This window comes from Ictalurus punctatus, chromosome 6 (genome assembly GCF_001660625.3).
Source record: "Ictalurus punctatus breed USDA103 chromosome 6, Coco_2.0, whole genome shotgun sequence".
Taxonomy (NCBI): domain Eukaryota; kingdom Metazoa; phylum Chordata; class Actinopteri; order Siluriformes; family Ictaluridae; genus Ictalurus; species Ictalurus punctatus.
This window is the reverse complement of record NC_030421.2, coordinates 14,253,330-14,273,100: the sequence shown is the minus strand read 5'-3', so window position 1 is coordinate 14,273,100 and position 19,771 is coordinate 14,253,330.

Sequence of the window (19,771 nt, the reverse complement as noted above, 5' to 3'; positions counted from 1 at the left end):
GGTTAAGTTAAAAAGTCAGACAGGATCTAATTCAGTATGGATTGAGAAGTTGAGGGTCAAGAGTCTTGCTCAAGGATGCAACAAAGACTCTCTAGAGAGATTATATCCTTCCTAATACATTCTCATAGTACAAAAAATAAATCATGAGGGCAAGCCTAATGAATTATCTCTCCTCTCCTAGTTCTTGGTCATTGTTTGATCATGCCTAATAGGAAAGCATGCAGTGATCCTGCTGACACTGTCTTGGTGTTGATATGCATCAGGAGCTGATGTTAAGCAGTAATTGGAGTAAATATTACAGCTGGTATGTAGGAGAAGATGACTTGGATTATATCAAAGGTAGACCAGTGTGTATGTATGTGTGTGTGTGTGTGTGTGTGTGTGTGTGTGTGTGTGTGTGTGTGTGTGTGTGTGTGTGTGTGTGTGTGTGTGTGTGTGTGTGTGTGTGTGTGTGTGTCCTTAGGGTGTAACTAAGCTTTGTAAAAGCAAGAACATTAACACTTAGGTTCCAGGTGCAAACAGTATCCATGAGCACACACTTCACTGCAAATACCTTGGGGGGGGACTAATAGAGATCATTAATTCGTGAGTGATCCTTTGTTAAGAGATCAGGATGCTAAGTTCAGGATGTTAAGATGTTGAAAGCAGGCCTTGAGACAGATTTTTTAGTATTCTATGACTGGAGTGTTTTGGATGGAAAAGATGGGTATTTTATTCGATTGTAGCCTTACAGTTAAGCTGGCAAGCCCAATAGTCATTTGGTTGATGGGCTTGAGTCAATACAAATAATGGGGTTAATACACAATGTCTAATGTTTATTTCCCCGTGCTTCAGGGGTTTCCTCCGGGTACTCCAGTTTCCTCCCCCAGTCCAAAGACATGTGCTGTAGGTGGACTGGCATTTCTACATTGTCCGTAGTGTGTGAATGTGTGTGAGATTATATGATGGGTTGACACCCCATCCAGGCTGTCCCACACATTGTGCTCCGAGTCCCCTGGGATAGGCTCCAGGCTCCCTGTGACCCTGTGTAGGATAAGAGGTACAGAAAATTAATGGATGGATGGATGCTCTTATTCTTTAAAATTTGTTATGAATCGCGGCATTTTCAAAAATCACAAGTGTAAGAACACGTAGTTAGCTTGTGAATCTGTTGGAATTTGTTAATAAAGTTGTTCATTTATCATAAACATGTCATTTTTGAACATTTTTGAATTAACACCTCAATATCTTAATATCTCTGAAGGATACATACAGGTTTCTGCAATAACTTTCATATTTCCACATGATGGTACACCTCATAGTATCTTTATATTCTGTACAACACACAGAGTCACAGAGACCTGAAGGCATTTTTTTCCCTCCCAAAATATAATATCGACAAAACCAATATCTGGTATTTATACCCAACAACACAATACTACACAATGTTATGGCACAACAGCAAAGCATTCTAGTGTAAAAGCTCTTTTAAGAGGCTATAAATGTTTTATTGGCTGTTTCGCTCACAGACGGTAATGTGAGTCGATGTTGGCCGAGGGGGAACGAGTCATTGTGGGTGAAAGTGTGAGCTGGAGGTTTTCAGTGACTGTGTGTTTCTAAGAGATACAATAGCAGTCAGGTTTAAGATTCCACCGCTCTTCCGCTCCTAGTGACAGGTTCCCACACCCTCGCGGTCATTTGGCGAGTACACAGACAAAGCTAGCGTCAGACTCAAACAGAGAATTAAGTCATTTTGTGTGTGAGTGTGTGTGTATGTATTTGAAGCGTGCAACTGTCACTCTAATGTATGAGGAATGCTCTAGGTTAAAGAGATATAGTTTCCTCTTACTGCTGCAGGCAGTAAAGCATCTAAGGCTTCCTAAAGCTTCACACACAAACAACATTATGATTATTATAAACAACGAGTGATTTAGCGAAAAAGAGTAAAAAAAAGTGAGTGAGTGTGTAATGAAGTCACAATGTAAACAATCCTTTAGAGAATACTGTTTCTTGAGCTTGAGTACTACTTTGGATAAAGTCCATCATGCCCTAGAGAAGATTCATAAATTGGCATGTATATATGGACTATTGTTGGTAGACATTAAAGTTCGCATTAAAGACATTAAAGATCTTGAGATCACCTGTGGTGTGAGGTGCACAAGTCAGAGGGGTAAATGGTGTATTTGGTCAACGAAGAAATAAGGAATTGATGGACCATTAAAAACAAATAGTGGTTGGCATGTTTGCCTTGCACCTCCAGGGCTGGGGGTTCGAATCCCACCTCGACCCTGCGCATGGGGGGTTTTCATGTTCTCCGTGTGCATTGGGGGTTTTCTCTGGGAACACCGGTTTCCTCCCCCAATCCAAAGACGTGTTGTAGGCTGATTGGCGTTTCCAAAGCGTGCGAGTGTGTGTGTGTGATTGTACCCTGTGATGGGTTAGCACCCCGTCCAGAGTGTCCCCCACCTTGTGCCCTGAGTTCCCTGGAATAAAGGCTCCCTGCACCCCAGTGTAAGACAAGTGGTATGGAAAATGTATGGATGAATAATAATAATAATAATAGTAAAGAATGAAAGAAAGCTGTCAAGATTCCATTGCAACAGCCTGGTCTCCAGCTATATTCCTTCAAATTTCTATTATGCCAAAAAAAAAAAAAAACATAAAACCTAAACAAATCTGATCACTAGCTCCTCCCACTCTCCGTAACCTTAGCCAAACAAGTTTAACAAAGAATTGTAAATTTGGGGGTGAGAGGAAATAAAACAAGAAAGAAAGAAAGAAAGAAAAGAAAAGGGTTTGCCAATTTTTGTTTCCCCTCACAGCGAACACACAATTGCAGCCACCATGAACCCCTTTGCACAGAGTCTATCTGTCTTCTACGACTGAAGGACAACAAAGCTAAACCAAATATAAATGACTCCTGGGCTTGCCAGCTCTAGAAGAAAGAGCCAAAGCTCAGAAAACAGTAGAGAGCCCAGAGCCAAAGCTTATCTCCCGCTTGTGGAATCCAGCCTTTGTGCTTTCCAAACTAACTAGGCTCGAGTTTTCTACTCAATTTGTTCACAATTTCACCATTGCTTCGATACGCCACAGAGCAGAACACTGCTACAGTAAAAGATTTGGCTCGTAAAATGGAACAGAGCTCTATCTACGAAGCCATGTATTCTAAGAGCACAGATTTCTGAGAGCCTGGATACAGACAATTTTTTTTTTTTCTTCGAAAATCAGATTATTAAATGAGAAGGTAATCGAATGACCCTTTAACTTGCTTGAACATGGGAACACCTGCTGAGAGAAGCTTTCAAGTGACTTCCATCCATTTCAGTATTAACATTTTGTTAAAATGTTCATATTTCTGAACTGTTTTATGAGTCATCTGGCTCCTGTTCTCGTCCAAGGAAATGGAAAATGCAGTTTTTCTGCAACACACCCCCCCCAGTGTATAGTTTGATCATCCAAACTATACACTGTGTAAGGAATGAAACACAGCAAAGCGTGTTGTTATAGGAAAATAATCAGTGTGTTGTGATGCGTTACTGCACCGAATATGATTATTTTCCTAAAATATTTTCCTAAAGGCCTTGCTCAAGGTCCCAACAGTGGCAGCTTGGCAGTGCAGAGGCCTGAACCCCCGCAACCTTACAATCAGTAACCCAGAGCCTGGCTGTGCTGGGGCTTGAACCCCAAACCTTCCGATCAGTAACCCAGAGCCTTAACTGCTAAGCCACCAGTACCCCATATGATTTGGTTTGATAAATGTCTCCTATGAGAAAACCTCACAATATCAACAATGATGTTTTTCTTTGTTTTCCTTTTAGTTGTTTCTTTCTAGTATTAGTTTATGTCCACCGCACAAATCCCTGTGTAAGAAATGAGAACGCATTAGAACAAGTGCAATAATATAAACCCTAGCAGAGAAACCACTGTGCAACAAGTCGAATTCGAAGTCAACAGCCTCGACACGGATGTCTCCATCACCAACAAGTCTAGACAGGTCTTGTTACTAATGTGTATGCCAAAACTCCCCCTTAAAATATACTTCAAACATGAAAGAATCTATTAAAGAAAAACTGCTTCAGACACCTGACCTTGTGACCTTGATGCTGTTTGGATCAGTTCCAAAATCTAATCTGTACTAACTTTCAACCACTCATTTTTGAGATATCACAGTAACAAGAATCTCAGACAGACGCACAGAAACACTGATGGATGAACAGAAGGATCACCGATGGCAAAAATCGTACACAGCGATGAAAATGGGTCTTGACTTCCTGTCCGTGAAGGTGTAAGTAACATCTTAGTATGACAAACAGGAAGAAAGTTATTTGAAGAAAAACCATTTCAGACACGTGCTCTTGCTGTGACCTTGATCTTGTTTGGTTCAGCTCATCTACTGCTTAGAGTGATAATTCTAGATAATTCCTACAACCACTCGTCCTTGAGATATCATACTAACGACAACCTAAAAACATCATTCCTTCCCTACTCAGTGGCAGACTCACAAAAATGGACCAGTATCTCACTACATGATGGAAATGCTCAAATACCAAACCATACCCTTACATCTTTGCACAACAGCTCAGCATGACCCATAACCCTTCTGCACAAACTGAAGACAAGCACCAAAATGTATGCACTAAATAAAATATGAATTCCTTCATACATTCGTACATCTTCAGTGACCCATGTTGGGATCCGGAGGCTATTCCAGGAGCACAGCACAAACCAGGAATATGGTCTAGAAGAGACACCAGTCTAGCATGGGGCACTCAAGAGTACTAGCCTGTTTGTGGGAGGTGGGAAGAAACCATAAGAGCCCGCATGAAGAACCTGTAAACATGCACAGACCGTAAGTGGAGCTCAGGATTGAACCCTTGACCCTGAAGCTGTGAGGCACCCCAAATAAATAGAATAATACAAATGACTTAAATGAATCCATTATGCATGTAATCGATGTTTGAGCCACATCATGAGTGCCTCTGTAAATAGCTGATGTGTGTTTAGTGGTGTGAGGACGCCACTCAGTCTTGTTGATTAGTGTGGTTTGTCTTTATAATGTACTCACAAAAGAATGTGGTCAGGACATGACTCTTAGTCAATTCCTTAACTGTGTGCCCATAAGGGTGTGTACAGATGATGTCTTTGAACAGCGCTACTACCTGTAATGGTAGAGGGGTGTAATGGTTGACCTACTACAAGTTTTGTAGCGTTTTGGATACAGACTATCACTCATCTACTCACTCCACTTAACCTTTAAGATAAGATAATACTGCATTAATCCCCAGATGGAGAAATTACGGTAATTACATACTAATTCATCTTAAAGCACACGTTTATCTGTGCTCATCATTCTGTTGAGCTTTTGTAACACCACCTTGTTATAGCCATTGACAGGAACACACAATGAGAGCGAGAGAAAAGAATGAAATATTTGATTCTGAATTACTGGACTTACAGAAAAAAATAACAGAGAGATTCCTGTGGGAATCTCACGGGGATCGGCCGCATGTCCAAACAAGGTCAAAAAAAAATCCTCATGTATTCCAACTATTAAGGCCAGATGTTGTACCCATAAAGAGATCAAATCATGGCTCCAGCAACACATATTTCTCAATCGTCTCACACCTACGGGTTCGGAAATCAAACCCCTGAATAATTCGTCTAGCTCAATGACCTCCTTGTAGCCTGATCTTTGCCTTTCGATAGAATCCGAGTTCCAAGTTTTGGTTGTCCAAACACAATGCTCTAAATCAGATCTGGAAGTATACCTTGGGTAGGAGGGAAAATCTCATTCCTACAGGTGATAAATAGAATCTTTTCTGTAATAGAGTGCAGCCATCTGTGGACAACAGGGAAGGAGAATCCACTGGGGGGAGAGAGCGCGTGTACGAGAGAGAGAGAGAGAGAGAGAGAGAGAGAGATTCACTCCTGACACTTTCAGATATATACTGTCTTTCTCATGTGGGTGTACAGCACATCAATCTATCTCCATGTTGAAAACCAACAATGTTCAATGTTCTTCCTTTTCTTTTTCACTTTAAAATGATTCAATTACTAAATGTAGCCAGATATCAGGAAAGAACTGTCTACAGTGTCTGTTGTGGACTTTATTACACTAGAGAATGAATATCTCAGGCTGAAAACAAAGATTAAACTCTTCATATTCCAAGATTTATGAGACTGCTCATGAATTTAGATTAATTACGCCAATCATTCATTCAAATATCTAGCTGACACAGCCTTGCATCAAGGTCAGTTTGAGATCACATCCAGAAAAATAGAAGAAGCTAGGACATCATTTTACATGTCTCACAAGCATATACAGTAAATACAGACAAAATTGTTTGTTTGTTTGTTTGGTTTTTTTTTTTTAAAAAAAAAAACAGTATATCAAGTTCTAAATCAATGACCTGTCTAAAGTGTAGATCAGTTCTTTAGTATATCCACAAAAGGATGAAAGGATTGTCAACTCTTGCTGCTCTACCTACCCAGGCGCTCTCAGCCTGCATTCTAAAGACACGAGTTCAAATGGCGTTTGAACGCCCCATGTTCTGGGTGGGCCTGAACGCTCAAGGTCGGCGTCAGCCTTCCAGACAACTTCTGATAATTCTATAATTATCCTTTATTAAAACGTCAGCTGCTGCAGCATTAATTATACTGATTGGTGGGCGGATTGAGTGGCTGTCTGAAAACTTTCTTTTAATCCTTTATTTATCCCTTCTTTGGGAATATTGCTTCTTGAGTGGTGTTGGTGTCTAAAGCCCAAGGTTAAAAGGATACACAAATACAACCATCAGTAACAGTCTAAAAAAATGAGAAGAAGATGATGATGACAGTCATAAAGTAAGATACAGTAAGACTAGCAGGAAGGTCCTAGGTTTAAAAAAAAAAAAAAGAAAAAAAAAAGAAATCAACTTTTTTCTTTAAAATGAGATCTGCTTTGGTGTAGTATTAGTATTATTATTATGATAAATTTTCCATTAACAATCCATTCAAATTTAGGACTGAACCTAATCTCACTTGAACAACTTATTTGCTAACGCTCGGCATCTAGCTTAAAATGAATGCAAAACATATTATTGCAAAGGCATTTCCCAAATTAAAAAACAAATTCTCAATATACCGTACAGTTTTTCCATCCAACCTGCTATCACACGGATGACTTGACTCTATTCCCCAGCAAACAGGGGACGTTCCCCGGACGTTGCGAACATCCACTTACGTCCGCATTTGGTCCGGTTTATAACGTTCGCTGGCGGACGTTCCGGGACGTCAGTGGATATCAAATCATAACACTACTGAATGTGTTCATTTCAGTGAAAGTCCCCTAAGTGTCCCGAATGGCTGCTGGACATCCTGTGAACGTCCCCTTGAACGTCCGTGGGACGTCAAGGGGTTCCTACACATGGACGTTCGAGGGTTGTTCGTAGAGGCCATTTAGGGGAAATCCTGGGGACCTTTTTTTGTCAGCTGGGTCATCACAAAAACGTCACGTGTACATTTTATAGGGTTATATACACACGTTAGAGTAATATGTATTGTGTCTTGAAGCAGCTAGAGAATAGCAAGAGTCATTCAATCCTCATCGATCTTTTTTTTGCCAGTCAGAGAGCAATATCGAGCGGCGAAGCCCATAGTCCGATCTTATTAAACATTCCCTCTGTGTGCAGGATGAGACCGAGATCAGAAGCAGAAGTCATTTATCTGAATACACCCATAATGCATTGATTTTTCTCAGAAAATGTTTCCCATCAGTACAATAGCGGTTACTGGCTACCTGGTGATTGGCCACAGCTGGAAACTGAAGCAAAAAGGGAGGGGGATAATGAAGGACAGTGCAGACAGCCAGGCTGCCAAAACCTGTCCATTCAAAAGTCAAAGTCATACACGGACTGAGCGTGTGCATATGCACTCGTGATTAGGTCAAGTACTGCCAGATGTAAGGAGTACTGTGGTCTGAAACACACACTGAAGACCGTTGGGGATGTTTCACAGTGTGTTTGACACCGGTGTGTGTGTTTCAGACCGACATTATCGCAGTAATGTTTTGTACTTCATGCACAAACCCATATTCAGTGTTGAAAACCTCAGTCCTGATGATAATTCTTTCAAACGTGAATAGACACACATGATGAGAAAATGAGATGTTTTGACTTTTCCAGGAGGGGGAAAAAAATAACACAGAAAAATGAAAACATTCCAGAAAAAACGAAGTCATTTCAGAAAGGAATCAGACAGAAGAAGATTTTTGTAATATCCTGCAGTCTCCCTCAATACGAGTGAAATGCTGCTGGTACGATACAACAAAAATCACAAAAGCCTGGCTGCTTGCCTGCATTTGATTACAGGAGGCTTAATTAACTCAAATGAAGGAAATTGGGAGGTTGATTCAAATCATATTCATATGTTACAGATCAAGTGAAAGCATGTACGGGACATGCCAGGACACGGCCAATCTAATGGTCGCTCCACTGGTCTATTAATTTTCAACCGAATAAAGTAGCAGGGTTGAGGCGCCGTCTTCACAAGTGCAAGCGAGAGACAAGAATCTAGTCTGGTCAAAGATGACCTTTTGCGTGAATGAGCTGAGAAAACGCCTCTTTCGTGGAGGAATAAAGGAATCATGGATGTTGGATGTTACAATAGACGATACTCGATTCCCGCCTCCACCGTGTGTGAACAGAGTTTGTGTGTGAACAGAATTCTCCCCGTTCTTCAGGGGTTTCCCCCAGGTACTCTGGTTTCCTCCCCCAACTCCAAAGACATGCATTTTAGACTGATTGGCATTTCAAAATTGTCCATAGTGTGTGAATGGGTGTGTGAGCGTGTCCTGCGATGGGTTGGCATCCCGTCCAGGGTAATCCCCGCATTGTGACCCGAGCTCCTTGGGATAGGCTCCAGGATAAGTGGTAGAGAAAATAGATGGATGGATGGATAGACCTCAAGATGATGCATTGAAAACCTGGAGGAGATGAAAGTGGTTAAGTGATCACACAAAAATGGGCGTGGTCAGGTCAGTGTGAAGAGGACTGTGTGAACCCCCGTGCCATTCATAGTAATTTAGGGCCAGCGAGGCATACACGAGAAAGAGCAAGGAAGACTGATGCTTCATTGGCTCCATAAATCACTCTAGTGAAAGTTCAGCCCTGCTCCACTCGGATGATCTTAATGCCCGACCATGATGCACTTGTCGCGCACACATACACACAGGGGTGAAATAAAAATCTCATTACGTTCATGGACCTGAAGGTATGGGAGCCGTCTCTCATCTCGACCCATGGCTGTGAATATTAAAGAGAAGGTCCTGATCTCTCATACACACCCAGATCACAGGCTGGAGAGTCACCCAAGGGGCTCTGAGGTGGAAATGAATTGCAATTACACTCGTCCGTTTTCCCCCTCTCCTTTTCCTCCCACCTCTTCCCTCATCATTTCAATTTTTATGAGGATAGTTTTTCCCTTTGCTCTTTCCCTCTCTCACTCTCCTAATCCTCTGAAGCAGTGGTCATGAGCAGCATACATGATGTCATCTGCCTCGCTTGTGTGCATGTGTGTGAGTGTGTTGCTGCTGCTATTAATAATGGAAATGTACAGTAGAGAGAGTGTGTGTGTGTGTGTGTGTGTGTGTGTGTGTAAAACCCCAGAGGAGAAGTCTTTTATTAATCTTTAGCAAGCTGCTCCTCTTTCGTTATTTATGAAGCTGCGATGCTGCCGTTCCACAGATCAATGTTGCAAGCACACAGGATTACTGAAGCGGATCCCAACTAAAACTAGAAAAAGAAATAAAAACTACTTAGTGAGTGTGTGTGTGTGTGTGTGTGTGTGTGTGTGTGTGTGTGTGTGTGTGTGTGTGTGTGTGTAAGCACTAATACTTGAGTAGCTGAACAAATGATGCCGATTCAAGCTCCTTTCTCATTGTAGCCTTGTAATTTCTTTTCTCCATGGCCACAATGAGTAGTAATATTGTTTAGGAGTTCAATTAACCTTCAAAGGCAGCATACACAGCTTCTGGGAGACGTTTAGAACAAAGCCCTATGGCTAAATCGACTCAATTATTGAGTCTTTGATCTTATTTCAGCTTTAGCTCATACAGCTTGATGGCACCCCAAGGCTATGATTTCTGAGAGTATAATAATAATAATAATAATAATAATAATAATAATAATAATGCTTACATTGGAATAAACATCATAGTTTGTTAATTATGCACGTGTACTTTGTTTATTTTATTGTTTTATTAGAATGACTTGTTATTCTCTAGCTGCTTCAGGATAACGTAGAGACACAATACATATTCATCTAAAGTCTTATGTTCTTTACAACGTCCACGTGAATATATAGTGATGAATAAATTGCTACGTTCCGGTAACTTGCTTTAGGTTTATAACCCACTGTAAGAACATAAGAGTGGTAAATTGGCATGTTTTAAAAATCAAACTCAGTTTATCTCTCTCTCTGTGTGTGTGTGTGTGTGTGTGTGTGTGTGTGTGTGTGTGTGTGTGTGTGTGTGTGTGTGTGTGTGTGTGTGTGTGTGTGTGTGTGTGTGTGTGTAACATGAGGGAATGGAGCTCAGAAGGGCAGGAAGATATTGATCTGAACTTGAGAGCGGCGGCTTTTCTGATCTCTGTTGGACACTGGAATCTCTCTCTCTCTCTCTCTCTCTCTCTCTCTCTCTCTCTCTCTCTCTCTCTCTCTCTCTCTCTCTCTCTCTCTCTCTCTCTCTCTCTCTCTCTCTCTCTCTCTCTCTCTCTCTCTCTCTCTCTCTCTCTCTCTCTCTCTCTCTCTCTCTCTCTCACACACACAGCCCTGGGGTGTAATCGGCAGCCTAGAGGGTACCCATGGCAACCGGAATGATCCCGAGTTAAAACACAGCCAAGTGGATGCACAGTCATTTTGAAACTTGCAAAAGTAATAAAAGATCATTCCCCCCCCCCCCCCCCCCCCCCGCCTCCACTGACAATTAAAACACAAACAGGACAGGATAAATATAAGGAATACTCAGAATGTGAAGGATGATGGGATAAATAGAGGAAAATACTCTTACTTCCAACTAGTGGCTGTTATTTCAGCCATTTCCTTGTATCCTGGCTTCACTTACTGCACCTGATCAAAAGTTTTGTCACCTTCAAGAGTGTTTGTGCATGTGCTCTCTCTCTCTCTCTCTCTCTCTCTCTCTCTCACACACACACACACACACACACACACACACAAACGTTAAACGAAGCGTTTTTGAGGGCATAACGCCTGTCGGGTGTTCCCTTTGAACTCAATCATCAAGTACCAGACAAACGCACGTACGCACCGGGGCTCCACGCATCAACGCCTTGGTCACTTTAAAGCTGCTTTAAGAGCAGCTGCTTTCAGTTTACCACACAGCCACATTTCTTTATGTGACTAACACATGCTCGCTCTCCTAGAAGCCTGTAGAAGCGTACGCAAGGCCATAATCGACTCAGCTCGGCACTGCTTAGATGTTATCGGAGCTAAATGAGTAGTAAAGGACACTAAAAGCTGGTTAGAATTAGGTCTCTCTCTCTCTCTCTCGCTCTCTCTCTCTCTCTCTCTCTTTTAAATCAGTGCTGGTTTTCATAATTGTAATTTCTCCCTTCTTGCTTTTTTTCCCCATCATCCCTTCTGTGTTCATGTGTGTGCCTGTTGCTCAATCTAATAATGAAGCCCATTGTGAGAGAGACTATTCAAAGGCTTGCTCTGTATCAAGTGCCTTTTCAAATCAGCCTTCTGCTCTACATGCACATCTACACACACACACACACACACAGACACACACGCACACACACACACACTATTTATCCTATAGGATAAAGACACAAAACATTTACATTGCTTATACCAATTAGAGTTTTAAAAAATACATACTAAATAGCTATTTTTCCAAAACAATTCCCTGCTTATTTACAGGGATTCGCTGAAGAGGTTCAGACGTGAGGCCAGAGGTTTCAACACAAAAAGAGACTTAAAAGTGTGGAGCATTTTTAAAGGATCACTGAGTGCGTGTGGTCCGAGTGCCTTTTCCAACCCAACCTTTTGGCACCAGAAAACTGGATTTGTGCTCGCTTCATTGACAAGACGAACTAAGCTTTTCAGCTGTGTGGGGTTTGGTACCTCCTCAAGAGACGGCAGCAGAAGGAACTGACGGGGGTGGGAAGAGCAGGACCGTTGCTGATTTGTTACTTGTACTGCATCGCACGATTCATGACACCACATACAAAGACATACCCACACACACAAATAAAATACATGCCTAAATGTTTACCATCAATATGAACAAAATGGCAAAAAAGTGCCAAAACACACAGCGATTACCTTCAGGTAAAAATCTTACTGATGTCAAATTATATACACACATACCTACATATATATCACTAAATTTGACAAGTAGTTGTTCTACTTGAATTTTTTTTTAAATATATAACTACTTTTTTTTATATAACTACTTCATGCTTTCAGTCACTAAATCTTTGTTTATGTGATGGCAGGTCACACTGAGGCTTTTCCAGGGCTTATCGAGTTAGTATTGTCCTCTCGCTTACTGCTATGGTGTACACAATACTGTAAATAATGAATGATTCAGAGGAAGCACAGTTTTAGGGAGAGCTATTGAATAGTCTTGTTCATTGGTGCTTTGTTCGTGTTGTGCCATGTTATTCCTCAAAAACCTGCACTAAAATATCTTTAAAAAACAATGTTTGTTTGTTTGTTTGTTTTTTACAGCACAATGGGTTTTAGCATGTACAAATATCCTTACAATTTAATTTCCATTTTTTGGAATATTTTCAGTGATTGACTGAAGGTAAGATCATTTTCAGTTATATAACTAAACAACAGAACAACGGTAAGAAAACAATCACCTGGATTCCACATTCTGCACGTACGCACACATGTCAAGAGCCTCCGAATCACGACGTGATATACAGTATGACGTGTGAAATTCAGTTTTTAGCAAATCAAGTTATGACGTTTCTCAAAGCACGTTTAACACAAATTGTTTTTGGTTGACGGTGCAGCCTGCGGGAAAATCTCCGTTAAAGCTCCAAAGACGGCGTTTTAATGGGAGAAACGATTACCGCCCAATGAGCAGGCTTTTAATACGCCATTTTGATGCACACTTTCACTGGGACTTAACAAGTGCTTCAGTGGTGGGTTTTGCCTAGAAAAATATGTGTACTTGATCGCATGGGCTTTGCTTTGTCCTGTCCTGATCCAGGTGATGACTGGGAGATGTCTCAAAAGGTCAGATTCTTGTAACCAACTGCCAATTACTGACACAGTAATGAACATCTCAAACTTAAACATGTTAGCGCCCGACAGATTCACAGAGTAGATAAATTGTAACTATAAAGTTATGTTTTATTATTTGTGTATATATATATATATATATATATATATATATATATGTATATATATATATATATATATATATATATATATATATATATATATATATATATATATATATAATGTATTTATATAGGTGTAGCTAGCTGTGGCTACCTTCTTCAGTAGAATTGAGCTAGCTAGTTAGCAGCTTAGCTGGCAGACAATACTAATTTTGTCGACCTAATTTTAGAAAAGAGTGTTAGAGTAAACAGGAAGCCAGAGAGATGAAAACGGAACACAGCGATATCCAGTATACTTCAATAACAGACACCTGTGCTTCCTCATTTTAAAAACCACCAGCGGTCAGAAATTCTGACGTATTTGGAAGACTAGCTCTGATATGCCACCACCAAAGAGCCAGGCAATTCAGGACATGTCCACCATCTTCACTCTTATTATAGTGCTTGTTCTCACAGTGAACTCGGCAAAACATCAAAACAGGCCACACAATTCATCGTAGTGAAGCTAGAATGAGAATCGTTGAGAATGCTAGCCAACCTGTCATCCCAGTGCGTGTTGCATTCAGCCAGGCCGCTGTGTGTAGTACCAGCTCCTGCTGAGGATGCTAGGATTGCTGATGACAGCCACAGCAGTAGTTCCCTTGGGCTTGATGACACTTGGGGACTTTCTGAAGTGGGTTATCAGCTTGTGGCTGCATCCCAAATACAACAGGTAGAGACATGTCAAACAATGACAAACATAACACATGTGCTCACCTCAGAAAAAGCGGCACAGACTTGAGTTTGCTAGCAATTCAACGCCTTCCTGACAAAAAAGGGTCTGCTTATGGGTTATGCTCTATTGGAGACAGTCAAAATGGACTCCTCTCTCACTGGCTGGGGGGCAGCACGTTACCGCCGGGGTTTAACAGGTGGACGGCTTCCTATACCTTGCACGGAAGCGCCTAAGGTAAAGCCTCATTTGTGGGTTCGGTGGACATGCAGTTAAGACAGAGTGTAGGCCCAGGAGAGTTGCATCTACACCCAGAAGTGTTGCCTCAAATTTGGCAAGCTGAACGTGGACCTCTTCACCAATGCCAAGTCAACACACTGCCAATTATAGTTCTTCCTATTGAGCTGGACAGCCTGTTGGGACAGGATACAGTGCCCAATGTTGAGTTGGACATGCTGTGACATGCCACTTTATGAGGAGTGTCTCATGGGTATTACTTTGATGTGCCCCTCCAGGACATTTACACTGATGCTACTTGATCATCACTGTGCACCTTCTCCAGGTTGTACAACTGATTATAACATTGTCCCTCCCAGTGGCATGAGTGTGACACTCTACACCAAACACCTTACAATTGAGTACTAACTCGAGTTGACTTACCTACTCGGACTGTACAATGGTTCAGTGGACATGCAGACAAGACAGTGTGAATGCCCAGGAGAGTTGCATCTACAACTCAGTAGTGGTGTCTCAAATCTGGCACAAGTTTGGCAAGGAACAGATGACTTAGCCAATGCCAAGTCAACACACTACCAATTGTGGTTCTCCTAACTCAGCTGGACAGCTTCCTGAGACAGGATACAGTGGTCAATGTCAAGTTAGACACCCTGTGACACGCCACTTTGTGAGAAGTGTCTCATGGGCATTACTTTGACGTAGCACTCTAGGAAATTTACACTGATGCTACTTGATCATCACTGTGCACCTTCTCCAGGTTGTACAACTGATTATAACATTGTCCCTCCCAGTGGCATGAGGGCGACACTCCTTTCCAAACACCTTACCATTGAGTACTAACTCAAGGCAACTTACCTACAGGGACTTTACAGTGTTGCAGTGGTTATGCCATCAAAACAGTGTGTATGTCCAGGAGAGTTGCATCTACAATCCAGTGTAGTAGTCTTGGTGTCATCAGTGTGACTGTTCATCTCTCAAACTGGTAAGAAATTCACTACAACCCTTTAGTGTGCAGTAGAAAAGGACAAACCTTTTTTTTTTTTTGGAATCTATTTGGAATAAACAGACTACCAGTGCACTTTCACATCTCTCTCTTAGTCTCAACTCCAACGTTTCAGTAACTTCTGACATTTTTTGTATCTGTTGCTCCAATCGTTATCCTTCATCGTTTCCTCAGCCCCGCTCTTTCTTGCAGTGCTTCAGAAAGCACACTGTGTAAACAGTAGACTACAGCGCTTCCGATAACATCTCTCTCTTCTCTCTTTTCTCTCCCCTCCCTGTGTCACTCTCTCCCTCTCGCTCACACACTCCACACAGGCGTTGCATTGTTCTCCCGTCCTCCTCTCTCACTCATCTTTCGCTGCGCTCCGCCTTTCATCCCTCAACCCCCTCGGTGCAACCTTCTACCTGGTGTGAAGGAAAAGGTGAATGAGAGAGGACATAGTGAAGGGAACAGAATGGCAATGGCAGAGAAGAATATCCTGCTTAGGTATTTTGCAGTGTCCTCCAACACACACGAACACCGTTCTGATATTACAAAGAACTATTTTACAACCAGTGTCAAACAACCGGAAAAATTACCACAAAACCTTGATGTCATGCAAAAACTACAGACTAATTACTCTATGAAAATCAAATACATCAAATTCATCATATTTAGTTACCTTCACAAATCAGAATACTTGGCGGGGAAAAAACACAAGCACACTTTCAAATATATGAACCATCATTGGGTCATTTGGAATGAAAAACATAACACACAGACAGTTTAAGGGATTAGCACTGCATAAGAAATAGCATTCCAAGCCAGCTAGTCATCTTTTCACAAAAGCAACCAAACAAACCATCTAAATATCTCTCAGGTGAGATGTTTAGCTCAGTGTATGTACTAGTGTGAGAATGTATCCACATACACATCATGAGTCCTTTATGGAGGGTGTTAGCATGGCACAAGCTAAATTGTTAGCTTGTAAATTGTTGTTGAAGTCTTAATTTGCTTCTAGGTATTTGGGCCTATTTTAGAAGAATATAAAAAGTGATCTATGTGTGATGCAGGAAATTGTTTTCATTTCTTAACCGAGAATAAATCTTGAGTTTTGTTGAGGAAACAAGAAAGCTGGTAAAAAAAAAATAAATAAATAAAATAAATAAATAAATAAATAAATAAATAAATAAATAAATAAATAAATAAAACAACGAGCAAAATCCTTTTTGTTATAGCCAGCCAATTAAAAATAAAGCAATTTTTTTCGATTATCAGCACACATCTGCTTAAATATGACTGGAGCAAACTTCCTGCGCTCTTAGAACCTTTCATTTGGTTTTGACTGCTAGTGCCTCTGGTGGTCGAACACTGTAAAAACAGTCTGTAGTCATTCTAGAAACTCAGTGTATTTAAATATTTATCTTCAGTAACCACTTTATCCAGGTCAGGGCTGAGGTGGATACAGAGCCTATCCCAGGAACACTGGGTGCAAGGCAGGAATCCACCCAAACATCATTTAATACCAAATTCCTTAACATACTGTAGTTTGTGTTCAAGATGTAGGCTTTTTTTTAGTGACAGGTCATTTCAAATGAATATTTCCAAATGCTCACAAAATATCTTTTTCTACAGAGCTATACACCCATGATCATATCTGACTAACTGCATGTACACGTTGATTAAACTTCCGTATGCATGAACATACAAACAGGAACTTGATGTATGAAATATTCCTTTGTGTTTTTTTTAACAGGTTTTAATCAATGCTTTGATGTCACCTCTGCAGCCAGCTCAAATCTTTTTTGGCAATCGCTACATGTGTATCAGGTCAAACAGAATCCACTTGAAGGGAATCTGAAACTGGAGATATGAGTCCTGTGTTGTACGAACATGTCTACACATGCACAACTATTCAAGTGTTAATCTGGGGAGATCATCCTGGTGGCAGCTGGTGGAACGTAATAGCACATCGCCTCTGTAAGAAAACTCAAACCTGTCACTGACTCACAGTTTCATTCTCTCACGTCACTGGGAACACTGAGGAGATTTGACGATGGAAGAACAAAAAGTTTCATATATTTTTCATGCCGTGTGTGTAGCTATAGTATCAAAACGTCACATGCTGGGGTAAAGAACGTAAACCTGAACTGGGTTAACTGCCAATTATCCATCACATTTCTGTGCTTAGTGAGATGTTCACGTAACGATTTGGCCCACAGTCAACAATATGGGTTTGTTTTTACTCCAGGTGTTTTTAAAAAGTGTAAACAATTTTGAGGAATCACTAAACAATAATGAGGAGGCATTTTCCCATTTGCATGTGTGTGTAAGAAAAGACCGCATGCCTCTGTTCAGAAATGAAAGTAACTTTGGTAATTTAACACTGTCCTAATATATTGTCTAGTCTTGCATAAGGAAACTCCATCTAAATTATACGTCGAAACATTTTACTGGATCGTGATGTACTTGGACTGTTGTGCACCAGTTGATGACCACTGCCCTAAGGTGTTGTTTAACACAATATATGAAGACGTCGTAGTGGTAACAAAACATATTGACCCATTTCTCCGTGCTTTCCATAGACCAATACTACTTAAGGATTTTTGAGCTATTTTGTGAACTTGCTCAGTAATCTTGTAATCACTAATCATGGAGTTTGTTGACAAATAAACTAGTTCTTGTTGTTCTTTGCCTTCTTCAAGTCATGGTTGGTGTGTTGTGCCATCCTGATCACCCTGGTACAAATCAATCCAAAGATTAAGTCCATATTATCCTATGTATAGATTATTTCCAATCATCAAACAGCCAAACATTGAGCTAAAAGGAGGGGGGATATGACTGACAAGCATGTGACGGACAGCTCCCTGAGGGTGGAGCGTCAACTGTGATATGCCTCATGAGAGCCTGTCAATAACTTTGATTGACAGCATGCAGAGCAGCAGTGCAGTGCAATGATGAATATATCAACTTGGGATAAGGGCGTCTACCAAATGGCATAAATGTAAACGTAAATGTAAATATAGCCCCACTTGGATAGCTAGCTTCAAAACTGATATGAATAGGGTTTTGTGGCTAAACCATACCTAACTTCCTTAATTCCATCCTAAAAACATTTCCTGGTTGTGAAACCACAGTTAAAGAATATTACAAAGAAGTGGTGAGTGATGGAAAACTATCCCCTAACCCCACCCCCCCCTTTTTTTTTTCAATTCGCATTTGTCTTTATTTGGTCAAAGGGTCAAAACAGTTCAGTAATCGCCTCCTCATTTCCTTAATGCCTCTCCTAATCCTGAAATTCAAATGCGAGGTGGCTGAAGTGTCAAGAGGACTGAGTCACAGTTATACACACACACCCTGACCGAAACATATGTCTGCACACCCAACACGGAGCACAGCACACACCCACATTTACAAACACACAGTACACTTTGACATAAAGCCTAGTGTGGCTTGCATACTGTTCGATTGTCCTTCGCTGACAGGGTGGGGCTGTGTATGTGCAAAAGTGTGTGTGTGTGTGTGTGTCCAGGTGAGTCAAACTGACTCAGGAGAATTATTACAGAGGACAAACTCACGCAGTTTTGGTAAATAAGGGCAGCAAACAGGGTGTTTGGGAGGATTGTTCAGGTCCTTACAGAAACTTAACACTGTTTGTTATGAACTTTCCTTTACTTTCACAAAATCCGTTGTTACCCAGATGAGGATGGCTTCCCTTCTGAGTCTGCTTCCTCTCAAGGTTTCTTCCTCATATCAACTTAGGGAGTTTGTCCTCACCACCATCGTCACCGGCTTGCTCAATAGGGATAAATTCACACACTTAAAATCTGTATCCTGTGTTTATATGTTTCTGTAAAGCTGCTTTGAGACAATGTCCATTGTAAAAAGCGCTATACAAATAAAATTGAATTGAGTTTGGGTTTAATACGAAGCATAAAACTAGTTTCCATACACACCCCAGGCCAGGAAATAACTTTTTTCCCCACGTCAACAAAACATTTACTTGTGGGTTTTTTTTTTATTCATAATCAATTGAGATACGAGTTTGTGTTAATGAACTTCACATTACACACTTAGAACACAAAGTTAAAGGAGAGGAAAAGCATTGTCAGTATTGTATTAAGTCCTTACAGGTTAACAAAACTGTTCAATGACAAATCATTAAAACAAAGTAAAACAGAGGGGCGTAAATGGCTTTTTGGATGAATTCTGGATGAAAATCAAATTAATCTTAAATCATTTGAATAATCAAAGCTTAAACGGCATAAATATATATGCTTTCCGTTGGCGTTCATGTAAAGTTGCAGAAATGTAACTTACATTGGTTTCAAGTTTATCAGATTTCATGATATGAACGATCGGTGTTAGTTTACCTTTTGTTCCATTACGGATATGCCATGTCATCTGCAAAGTAATTTTTTGTTTTAATTATGTATACGTAAAGAAATTTCCACAGACTCTGATTCATTCTGATTCATTCTGATTCATCAAAAAAAAAAGGGG